This window comes from Sus scrofa, chromosome Y (assembly GCF_000003025.6).
Source record: "Sus scrofa isolate TJ Tabasco breed Duroc chromosome Y, Sscrofa11.1, whole genome shotgun sequence".
NCBI lineage: Eukaryota > Metazoa > Chordata > Mammalia > Artiodactyla > Suidae > Sus > Sus scrofa.
In genome coordinates, this window is record NC_010462.3 from 19849196 (window position 1) to 19862962 (window position 13767).

The window sequence follows — 13767 nt, forward strand, 5'->3', positions numbered from 1 at the left end:
CCACCCCCACCACCCCCGCCACCCCCTACGCTCTCGCCTAACCTGGGGCTGCCTGCCATCCAGGAGGGCTGGCCTCAACAATTGCCTGAAGCCTACAACAGCAGGGGCTGTCCCTGCACAGGCCTGCTTGCCCTTTGGAGGGGCTACACTTCCACAGAGAAGCACCAAACACCACCAGCCCCCGAGAAAAAGCCTGCAGCCCAGAAAAGCTAGAACAAGCCTAGCCAGGCTGTGAATAGATCTGCCTAATTCTCAGATGGTTTTCCTGAGTCAGGCTACCCTGGGGAGGAGCCTCTTGGGTCTCCAATGGCACTGCTACCCGCCCAAGCCCCAAGGGGGTGCTGAGACCTAGTGGACCATCTGCAAAGGACTGCCAGCTTCAGGCAGGACCCCCTGCAGCCTAGAAAAGCTGCAACAAGCCAGGCAGAGTTGGGAAAAGATCTCAGATGGTTTTTCTGAGTTGGGCTGCCCCTGAGAGGAACCTCTTGGGTCTCTAATGGCCCTGCTATGCGCCCAAGCCCCCAGGGGGTGCTGAGACATAGCGGAACAGCTTCATAGGACTGCCAGCTCCAGGTAGGACTCCCTGCAGCCCAGAAAAGCTGCAACAAACCTGGCCGAGTCAGGAAAAGATCTCAGACAGTCTTTCTGAGTCGGGCTGCCCTGGGGAGGAGCCTCTTGGGTCTCCAATGGCCCTGCTACCCGACAAAGCCTCGAGGGGGTGCCCCACTCCTGCAGAATAGATGCTCAGCACCACCCCCTGGAAGAGCCCCTGCAGCCTAGAAAAGCTGCAACAAGCTCAGCCAGATTGTGAAAAGACCCACCTACATTCTCAGGCTGTCCTTCTGAGTTGGGCTGCCCTAGGCGAGAGTCTCTTAGGTTCTCAGTGACCCAGATAGCTGCTCCAGCCCCCAGGAGGTGCTGCACTCCTGAGGAACAGCTGCCCAACACCGCCAACCCCCTGCCAGAACACCACAGCCTAAAAACACCAGAGCAAGCTCTGCATGACCAAGTGAAATCTGCTACCATCCTGGTGTGGATCTCCCAGTCCTGTCTGCCCTCAGGAAGCCCTCCTTTGCTTCAAAGAAACACTGTTAGCCTCATTAACACTCCAGAAAAGCCCCACTGCCTCAGAAAAGATTGACCAACAACACCAGCCCTCAGGAAATATTCCACAGCAGTGACAAGGCAAACACTGCCCGATACAGAGAGTACAACTGCCTCAGGAGAAAGAAAACAACAAGAAAGATGAAGAAGCTGAGAAACCACCCCCAGTCAAACCAACAGGAGAACTCACCTAAAACAGTCAGCAATGAAACAGATCTCTGCAGTCAGACAGACCTGGAGTTCAAAAGAGAAATAGTGAAAATACTGAAGGAATTAAGAGAAGATATGAACAGTAATGCGGACACCATCAGAAAGGAACTAGAAAATATAAGGAGGAGCCAAGAAAAACAAGAACATTCATTTGCAGTGATGCAAACTGAACTAAGGGCAGTAAAAACCAGAATGAATAATGCAGAAGAACGAATCAGTGATATGGAAGATAGAATAATGGAAATCACTCCATCCATTCAACAGACAGAAAACCGAATTAAAAAACTGGAAAGCAATATAAGAGATCTATGGGATAATATAAAGCGGGCCAATCTATGCATAATAGGAATTCCAGAAGGAGTAGAAAAAGATAAGGGCATGGAAAATATATTTGAAGAAATTATCGCTGGAAACTTCCCAAATCTAAAGGATACTGGATTCAAGATACAAGAAGCACAGAGGCCCCAAACAAACTGAACCCAAACAGACCCACACCAAGACACATCATAATAAAAATGGCAAAAGTTAGTGATAAAGAGAGGCTCCTAAAGGCAGCAAGAGAAAAACAGAATGTTCCCTACAAGGGAACCCCCATAAGAATATCAGCTGATTTCTCTACAGAAACACTACAGGCCAGGAGGGAATGGCAAGAGATATTTAAAGTGCTCAAAGGAAAAAATATGCAACCTAGAATACTCTATCCAGCAAGAATATCATTTAAAATAGAAGGGGAAATTCAATTTTTTTCCAGCAAACAAAAACGTAAAGAATACAGCAACACAAAACCCAGGTGAAAGGAAATATTGAAAGGGCTTCCCTAAACCAAAAAGAAAGGAAGGAAAGGGAAGAAAAAAGAAAAGAAAAGAAAAAAAAGAAGAAGAAGAAGAAGAGGAAGAACTAGGACTGAGGAAACCGCAATCAGAGAGCAGTCACTCAAATAAGCCAGCATACAGATTTAATCATGAACATGCTTCAAACAAAATAAAATTAAAAAGAAAAAAATAAAAAAGGGTCGTCAAAACCATAAAATGTGGACAAGGGATGTTAGGAAATAAATAACCCTTATTGTTTGTTTGTATGTTTCTCTTCTTAATTTTAATATAGTAATGAAGTGTTTGAACTAACAGGACCATCAGGCTAAAACACACAATTATGGGAAGGGGTTAGCATACTTAAAAAACAGGGCAACCACAAGCCAAAAGCAAATATTGCATTTGCAAAACATGAAAAAAAATACACTCAAGCAGATAAGATAACAACAAGAGACCATCCAACCAAAAAAAAAAAAAAAACAAAAACAAAAAAAAGAAAGGAAGAAAGGAAGAATGGAAGAATGGAGAACCATAGAATCAACTGGAACACGAGGTTCAATTGGCAATAAATAATCATCTATCAATTATCACCTTAAATGTCAATGGACTGAATACCCCAATCAAAAGACACAGAGTGGCTGAGTGGATAAAAAGGCAAAAACCTTCAATATGCTGCCTACAAGAAACTCACCTTAGGACAAAAGATACATATAGATTGAAAGTGAAAGGGTGGGGAAAAATATTTCACTCCAATAAACAAGACAGAAAAGCAGGAGTTGCAACACTCATATCAGACCAAATAGACTTTAAAACAAAAGACATAAAGAAAGACAAAGAAGGACACTATTTAATGATTAAGGGATCCATCCAAGGAGAGGATGTTACTATCATCAACATATATGCCCCAAATATAGGAGCACCCAGATACATACAGTAAATATTAACAGACATAAAGGGAGATATTGATGAGAATACAATCATAGTAGGAGACATTAATACCCCCCTCACATCAATGGACAGATCCTCTAGACAGAAAACCAATAAAGCAACAGAGATCCTAAAGGAAACAAGAGAAAAGGTAGACTTCATTGATATCTTCAGGACACTACATCGAAAAAAAAGCAGAATACACATTCTTCTCAAATGCTCATGGAACACTCTCAAGAATCCACCACATATTGGGACACAAAGCGAATCTCAATAAATTTAGGAGCGTAGAAATTATCTCAAGTATCTTCTCTGACCACAATGCCATGAAATTAGAACTCAACCATGAGAAAAGCAAAGAGAAAAAACCTACTCCATGGAGACTAAACAACATGCTACTAAAACACCAATGGGTCAATGAGGACATCAAGAAGGAAATTAAAAACTACCTTGAAACAAATGATAATGAAGACAAAACCTCTCAAAATCGATGGGATGCTGCGAAAGCAGTGCTCAGAGGGAAATTTATAGCAATACAGGCCTTTTTCAAAAAAGAAGACAGATCCCAAATTGACAACTTAACCCTCCACCTAAATGAATTAGAAAAAGAAGAACAAAAATGTCCTCAAGTCAGCAGAAGGAAGGAAATTATAAAGATCAAAGAAGAAATCAATAAAATAGAGACACAAAAATCAATAGAGAAAATTAATAAAACCAAGAGCTGGTTCTTTGAAAAGGTGAACAAAATTGACAAACCCCTGGCCAGACTCCCTAAAAAGAGGAGAGAAAGAACCCAAATAACCAAAATCATAAATGAAAAAGGAGAAATCACAACGGATACAGCAGAAATACAAAAAACCATAAGAGAATACTATGAACAACTATACGGCAACAAGTATGACAATCTGGAAGAAATGGACAATTTTCTAGAATCTTACAGCCTGCCAAAACTGAATCAAGTAGAAACAGACCAACTGAACAGACCAATCACTAGAAATGAAATTGAAGAGGTCATGAAATCACTCCCTACAAATAAAAGTCCAGGACCAGATGGCTTCACAGGTGAATTTTATCAAACATATAAAGAGGAATTGGTGCCCATCCTCCTTAAACTCTTTCAAAATGTTGAAGAAGAAGGAATACTCCCATAGACATTCTATGAGGCCACATCACCCTCATTCCAAAACCAGACAGGGATACCACCAAAAAAGAAAACTATTGCCCAATATCATTGATGAATATAGATGCAAATCCTCAACAAATCTTAGCCAACCGAATCCAACAACATACCAAAAAAATTATACACCATGACCAGGTTGGGTTCATCCCAGGTTCACAAGGATGGTTCAACATATGCAAATCAATCAGCATCATACACCACATTAACAAAAAAAAAAGTCAAAAATCATATGAATCAACATTCATATGATAACATTTGATAAAGTTCAACATCCATTCATGATCAAGAACCTCGCAAAAGTGGTATACAGGGAACATTCCTGAATATAATCAAAGCCATTTATGAGAAACCCACAGCAAATATAATCCTCAATGGGGAAAAACTGAAAGCCTTCTCACTCCAATCTGGAAGCAGACAGGGATGCCCACTCTCACCACTGCTCTTCAGCATCGTTTTGGAAGTCCTAGCCACAGCAATTAGACAAACAAAAGAAATCAAAGGCATCCATATAGGAAGAGAAGAGATCAAACTGTCACTGTATGCAGATGACATGATACTATACCTAGAAAACCCTAAGCACTCAACCCATAAACTCCTTGAACTGATTAATACATTCTGCAAAAGAGCAGGATATAAGATGAACATTCAGAAGTCAGTTGCATTTCTGTATACCCCAGCAATGAAACATTAGAAAAGGAATACAAAAAATACGATACCTTTTAAAATTGTACCTCACAAAATCAAATACCTCAGAATAAACCTGACCAAGGAGGTAAAGGACCTATATGCCGAGAACTATAAAATTTTAATCAAAGAAATCAAAGATGTAAAGAAATGGAAAGATATTCCATGTTCCTGGATTGGGAAAATCCATATTGTAAAAATGGCCTTACTACCCAAAGCAATCTACAGATTCAAGGCAATCCCTATCAAATTCCCCAGGACATTTTTCACAGAACTAGAACTAACAATCCAAACGTTTATATGGAACCACAAAAGACCCAGAATCGCCAAAGCAATCCTGAGAAACAAAAACCAAGCAGGAGGCATAACTCTCCCAGACTTCAAGAAATACTACAAAGCCACAGTCATCAAATCAGTGTGGTACTAGTATCAAAACAGACAGTCAGACCAATGGAACAGAAGAGAGAACCCGGAAATAAACCCTGACACCTATGGTCAATTAATCTTGGACAAGGGAAGCAAGAACATAAAATGGGAAAAAGAAAGTCTATTCAGCAAGCATTGCTGGGAAACCGGGACAGCTGCATGCAAAGCAATGAAACTAGAACACACCCTCATACCATGCAAAAAAGAAACTCCAAATGGCTGAAACACTTAAATATACAACAGGACACCATCAAACTCCTAGAAGAAAACATAGACAAAACACTCTCTGACATCAACATCATGAATATTTTCTCAGGTCAGTCTCCCAAAGCAATAGAAATTAGAGCAAAAATAAACCCATGGGACCTCATCAAACTGAAATGCTTTTGCACAGCAAAGGAAACCCAAAAGAAAACAAAAAGACAACTTACAGAATGGGAGAAAATAGTTTCAAATGATGCAACGGACAAGGGCTTAATCTCTAGAACTTATACATCTCAACAGTAAAAAAACCCAATCAATCAATGGATACATTGGCAAAAGACCTGAATAGACATTTCTCCAAGGAAGATATATATATGGCCAGCAAACACATGAAAAAAGGCTTAACATCATTGATTATAAGAGAAATGCAAATCAAAACTACCATGAGATACCACCTCACACCAGTCAGAATGGCCATCATTAATAAATCCACAAATAACAAGTGCTGGAGGGGCTGTGCAGAAAAGGGAACCCTCCTGCACAGTTGGTGAGAATGTAAACTGGTACAGCCACTATGGAGAACAGTTTGGAGATACCTTAGTAATCTATACATAGAACTTCCATATGACACCACAATCCCACTCTTGGGCATCTATCCGGACAAAACTCTACTTAAAAGAGACACATGCACCCGCATGTTCATTGCAACACTATTCACAATAGCCAGGACATGGAAACAACCTAAATGTCCATCGACAGATGATTGGATTCCGAAGATGTGGTGTATATATACACAATGGAATACTACTCAGCCATAAAAAAGAATGACACAATGCCAGTTGAAGCAACATGGATGGAGCTAGAGAATCTCATCCTGAGTGAAATGAGCCAGAAAGACAAAGACAAATACCATATGATATCACTTATAACTGGAATCTAATATCCAGCACAAATGAATATCTCCTCAGAAAAGAAAATCATGGACTTGGAGAAGAGACTTGTTGCTGCGTGATGGGAGGGGGAGGAAGTGGGAGGGATCGGGAGCTTGGGCTTATCAGACACAACTTAGATTAGATTTACAAGGAGATCCTGCTGAATAGCATTGAGAACTATGTCTAGATACTCATGTTGCAACAGAAGAAAGGGTGGGGGAAAAATGTAATTGTAATGTATATATGAAAGGATAACCTGACCCCCTTGCTGTACAGTGGGAAAATAAAATAAAATAAAAGGAAATATAAATAAAATGAAAAAGATGAAAGAACCGCAAAACCTAAATTTGACTGAAGAAAGGAAATAATAAAAGCCAAAGAGGAAATCAATTAAATAGAGTTTCAAAAATGATAGACACAATCAATCAAATAAAATGCTGGTTCTTTGAAAAGGTCTACATATAGGCAAACCTCTGGCTAGTCTCACCAAAAAGATGAGAGAAATAACCCAAAGAAACGAAATCAGAAATGGAAAAGGTAAGTCCAATGTATAGTAAAGAAATACAAAAAATGAGAGAATATTATGAGCAATTGTCTGTCGACAAATTTGACAACCTGGAAGACAACTTTCTAGATTCTTACATCCTGCCAAAAGTGAACTGAAAAGAAATAGATCAACTGAACAGAGCAATCACTAGAGACAAAATTGAACATGTTATAAAAACACTACTTACAAAAGAAATCCCGGACCAGATGGCTTCCCAGGAAAATTACACCAAACACACAAAGAGGAAATTATACACATCCTCCTTAAAATTTTTCAAAATTTGAGGAAGAAGGAACACTTCCAAAGACATTCTATGATGCCAACAGCAGCTTAATTACCAAGACAGACAAAAATACCACCAAAAAAGAAAACTACAGGCCTATAAATTTGACGAATGTAGATGCAAAAAATTCTCAACAAAAGTTTAACCATCCAAATGCACAAAACATATCAGAAAGGTCACACACCATGACCAGCTGCGATTCACCCCAGGTGCACAGGGATGGTTCAACATATCAATCAGTGTCAAATCAATCAGCCATACACCACATTAACAAAAGAAAAGTCAAAAACAACATGATCATCTCAATAGATGCAGAAAAAGCATTTGACAAAGTCCAACAGCCCTTCATGATAAAAACTCTTACCTAAGTAGGTATAGAGGGAACACTCCTTAACATAATTAAAGCCATTTATGACAAACCCACGGCCCATATATAATACTCAATGCAGAAAAGCTGAAAACTTTTCCACCAAAATCTAGAACAAGATAAGTATGTCCACTATCACCACTGTTATTCAACATTTTACTGGAAGGGCTAGCCACATCAATCAGACAAATCAAAGAAATGAAAGGCATCCAAGTAGGAAGAGAAGCGATAAAACTGTCACTGGATGCAGATGTCATGATACTATGCGTAGAAAACCCAAAAGACAACACAAAAACTACTTTGAACTGATCAACAAAGTCAGCAACGTAGCAGGATATATGATCCATATTCAGAAATCAGTCACATTTCTGTATACTAATAATGAAACTTTAGAAGAGGAATACAAAAACACAATACCTTTTATAATTGCACTCCAAGAAACCAAATACCTGGGAATACACCTGAACAAGGATGTAAAGCACTTATATGCTGAGAACTATAAAACATTAAACAAGGAAACTAAAAGAGATGTAAAGAAATGGAAAGACAGTCCGTGATCCTGGGTTGGAGAAATTAATTTTGTACAAATGGATACACTACCACCCAAAGCAATCTTCAGATTCAATACAATCCCTATCAAATGACCTATGACATTTTCACAGAACCAGAACAAACAATCCAAAACTTTGTATGGAACCACAGAAAGCCCAGAATTGCCAAAGCAGTTCTGAAGAACAAAAACCAAGCGGGAGGCATAACTTTCCCAGAATTCATGCAATATTACAAAGCCTCAGTCATCAAGACAGTGTGGTCCTGGTACCAAAACAGAAATATAGACCAATGCAACAGACTAGAGAACCAAGAAATTAACCCAGACACCTATGGTCCAACTAATATTTGACGAAGGATGCGAGAACATAAAATGGGAAAAATACAGTCTTTTCAGCAAGCATTGCTGGGAAGCCTGAACAGCTGCATGTAAATCAATGAAACTAGAACATGCCCTCACACTACATAAGAAAATAAGCTGAAAAAAGGCGTAAAGACTTAAATATAAGAAAATAAACCATCAAAATCCTGGAAGAGAACATAGGCAAATGCTCTCTGACATCAACCTCATGGATATGTTCTCAGGTCAGTGTCCCAAAGCAATGGAATTAAGAGCAGAAATAAGTCAATAGGACCTAATAAAACCTACAAGTTTGGCACAGAAAAGGAATCCAAAAAGAAAACGAAAAGACAACTTGCGGAATGGGAGAAAATAGACACAAATGATGCCACCGATGAGTCTTAATGTCTAGAATATACAAGCAACGTACACCACTAAACAGCAAAAACAACAACTCAATGGAAAAATTGGCAAAAGACCTGAACAGACATTTTCCCAAGGAAGATGTACAAATGGCCAACAAGCACATGAAAAAATGCTCAACATCACTGATTATTAGAGACATGAAAATGAGAACTCCCATGAGACACCACCTCTCACCAGTCTGAATGGCTGTCACTAATACATCCACAAATAACAAATGCTGGATGGGGCATGGGGAAAAGGGAACCCTCCTGCACTGTTGGTGGGAATGTGAACTGGTAAAACCACTATGGAGAACAGTATGGAGGTATCTTAGAAGTCTTACATAGAACTACCATATGACCCAGCAATCCCATGTTTGCACATACATCCAGACAAAACTCTACTTAAAAAACACAGGCACTCAAATGTACATTGCATCTCTATTCACAATAGCCAAGGCATGGAAACAACCCAAATGTCCATTGACAGATGACTTGCTTAGGAAGATATGGTAGATATACAAAATGGAACACTACTCAGTCATAAAAAAGAACAAAATAATGCCATTTGTGGCAACATGGATGGAACTAGAGACTCTCATGCAGAGTGAAGTAAGTCAGAAAGAGAAAGACAGATACCGTGTGATATCATTTATATCTGGAACCTAATATAAGGCACAAATGTACTTCACGAACTTGCAGAATAGTTTTGTTATTGCCATGGGGGAGGGATTGGGTAGGTTGGGAGCTTGGGGTTAATAAATATAAACTTTGCCTCTGGAATTGATGAGTAAAGAGATCCTGCTCTGCAGCACTGGCACCTATGTCTAGTCATTTCTGATGGAGCATGACAATATGTGAAAATAGAATTTGTACATGTATGCGTAACTGGGTCAAAATTATGTACCATAGAAAAATTTATTTTGGGGGAAGAACTATTAAAATTATCATTACCATCATCAATTAAAGACTATGTAAGGGGTTTAAACATCTACACAAGTGATCTTGTTTTGTTCCATCTGTCAGAATCCCAATTTGAATCCACTGTCTCTCATTGCAATTTGAACCCACAGTTGTGGGTTCTTCATGGCTGAAGCTTTGGAATGGGAAATCTGAGGTTCCTGTTTTGTGTATTTTGTGTGTGTTGTGCATGTACCACTTTGCCAAAATTACTTCATCAAAAATCTGTAATTCTCAAAATACATAAGGTAAGTTAATTTTGGATTTGCATGAACAGGAAAATATTCAGTATTAAATTAACATTTGATGTTAAAGTTAAAATTTTTTGATTTAACTTATTGCACAGGTCTTCAGAGTCATCAACATAAGTACAATAACATATTGTACCTAGGTTTGATAAAAGTCAAATCAGATACTGAGACTTCAGTTACGAAGAAGAGACTACAACATCACTTAAGACTATGATTGGTATTTTGGTGCTGTGCTGAGATATTCCTTCTGTACCAGGAAAAATGTGCTTTTAGAAATGATAAAAAGTCCATCCAGAAAAGTTTGATGGATTTTGCAGTAAAGAAGGGAGGAGGAATGGAATTGCATTTTACCAGGGGAACAGAAAGTAAGTGTCTTATAGCTTAGTATTTTGAATGGAACGGTAGCAGACAGAATAATATGGATGCAGAAAGTGATGGTAGTTTTATGGGAAGTGGACAGTGAGAAAGGACTTTTGTGCTTGGTCAGAACTGACTGCATTGGGAATTCACGTTAATGAAGTAAACTAATTTTAAAGGTAAGCTAGTGCAAAACTTGAATTTAGTTTCTGTCTCTCTGTTAAAAGAAGGTTTTACTAACTTTCTTAATCTTAGCTTTTGATAACAGGTTACATGAATTTGCTGGTCTTTAATTTGCATTTGCTTTTGAAATCCTTTGTTACTTTTGTTGAATGAGTAAGTAATGTTAAACAATAAAGTATGACTCTATTTGATCAGGTGTTTTAAATTTTTCTTCTGTGTGTGTTTGTGTTTATATATATAAATATATATGTTATTTTTTTGCAAACTTATGAAGTGTAACTTACAGGGGACAATTTGTGCAATGAAATGTATGAACAAAATCAATAGGATTATGGCTCAAAAATTAACCCCTCATGGTCAGACTTGCCATCCTGATGCCCTTGTGTGCATGCTAACAGTCTGCCCTTATAGCAGGGAAGTTAATATAGGTAAACAATAGGAGTTCCCATTGTGGAGCAGTGGTTAATGAATCTGACTAGGAACCATGAGGTTGCACATTCAGTCCCTGGCCTTGCTCAGTGGGTTGAGAATCCGGCATTGCTTTGAGGTATGGTGTAGGTTGCAGATGCGGCTCGGACCCCATATTGCTGTGGCTCTGGCATAGGCTGGTGGCTATAGCTCCAATTAGACCCCTGGCCTGAGAACCACCATATGCCATGGGAACAGCTCTAGAAAAGGCAAAAAGATTAAAAAAAGGTAAACAATACCTATGAATTAAAGAGCCAGGATTATGGGAACTACAAGAGGTGACTTGGTTCTTCCTGGCTCCTAGGCAAACCCAATAATGAAGAAGAAATACTTAGGAAATGTGTTTCCCATTTTCGGGTATAACTTCTACAATTCTAAAGCGACCATATTTGCTGAAAAATGAAGATCCGTTTAGAGCAAAACCTTGTGATTCATATTCTAGTTCTGTGTTTCGAGGTTAGGGTTCACTTTCTAAAACTAACTTCCCAAAGAGTTCTTTGATGCTATGTGACAATATTTCAAAGTTTAGCTGGATTAATCAGAAAATATTCTAAGCTTGGGAAACTGATTGCTGTAATCTGCCTCTGGGAGAATATCAGATGCCCCATGATAACCAGGGGGCTAGACACTCTGGAAAAGTATCATTTAAAGGGTTGTCTCCAGGCTAGATGAAAGTTCCCTTATCAGGAATTCTTAAGCCATATATGCTCTAATAATGTGAATAAAATAACTCTGAAATTGATATTTCTCACGTAGGAAGGGCCTCTACATTGCATTGGTCTACAGAGAGAACTACTGACTTCAAAGTCACCTTATAACAAGGCCCTAATAACAAAACACCCAGGGCTGGACAAAATGAAAACACCATCAGAAGTATACCACTATCCCAAGATTGCCACACCTGACCCATGTTGTTGTTTGTTTTCCTACTGATTTAAATTGATGGGTTTCTCCCTCCAAGGCTCTTATTATTTATGATCCTTGGTGGGATCACCTCACCTGGCAATATAATACCTGCCCTCACAAGGGCAGAAATATGATTTCATCTATGCTAATAAAGCTCAATAAATAAGAATTGAAACTTTAGCCAATTGACATAACTTCTAATTTAATTTATTAATTATATTATTAAATCTATACTAATCTAAATATTAAGATTCCTTGTATTGGGAACACTTAAACCATCTAGGGAAAAACAGGGTAAGAACACTGGGCAAACCAGTATAAAACTTCCTTTAAAGGTAAGAGACAGACCAATCCACCTCAACAGGGTAATACTGGTCTGTTCTGGGTGAAGCTTTTCAATTTTTACTTATGACATTACCAATTCTTCTTTCTATATAATATTTTAATGGACCACAAATATCTTATATTATTTTTTGACTCCTTATCCAAAGAGGTTTTATGTTTATTTTATTTCCCCAATACATCATTATATTTTCTACTATACAGCATTGTGAGCCAGTTATACACACAGGTGTACCCTATTTTCTCACATTGTCATGCTCCATCGTAAGCAAATAGACATAGTTCCCAGTGCTACACTGCAGGATCTCACTGCTCATCCATTCCAAAGGCAATAGTCTACATCAATTAACCCCAAGCTCCCACTCACTCCCACTCCCTCCCTTCTGCCTCCTGAACCCCCTTGAATCATACATCCATTCTCAAAGTCCATGTTTTTCTTTTCTGTGGAAAGCTTCATTTCCGCTGTATAGTAGCTTGCAGATATCAGTGATATCATATGGTATTTGTCTTTCTCTTTGTGAATTCCTTCTCTCAGCATGAGTGTCTCTGTGTTATTTTTATTCACTGTTTTCAGAAAATTGCTATTTCCTGCATTTCCAATGTGTGCCTGAATCCCTGAAAATGATAGACCGTTCCATGTGAGATCGGTGACCTCTAAGTATGGGAAAGTGCAACAAGAAGGAATATTTTCCTGGACCGTAATAGACTAGCAAGACAGGTGGTCCAGAGACCTTTGGCTACTCCTAACATGGCCTTGTCCAGTATTAGCACATTGAGTGGCCTATCTGTGAACTCTTGGCCAGAATGAGGGATGTTCATTCCTAGCACCGTGGGATGAAATGGTCATGAAATGCCTCTCAAAACTATGGGCAAATGTTTGACCATGGGGGCTTATGGCCAACTGTGACCTCAAGTATAGCACTTGCCTTCAGGCTCTTCTTGGAGTAAAACTTGAGCCACAGCAGCTGTTTCCCTGCAGCACCTGCTGAGCAGAGCTCAGGGAGGAGACCAGAAGAGAGGCACACGTCTTCAGACAGTTCGATTTCAGGTGAGCATTTCTATGGCCCCAAATTCTTTCCTCTTCTCTCATCTAGAAATACAGAGATCATTAACCATGGCATCTGCATGGGCCAGTAGGGAGAAAAGGCAGAATGGACTAGCTGTGGGCCAGACATCCAAGGAAGACGAGGAAATATTTCAGGAGTAATTTTAGGCAAGCCTTGTCTGGCTAAGATCTTAGGGTTTATGTGCTCTGTCAGATATGATGCCACCAACACTTCTCAAAGCAGCATCAGCTGGCAGCGGCAACCTTACATTTTCAAGGTCTCCTC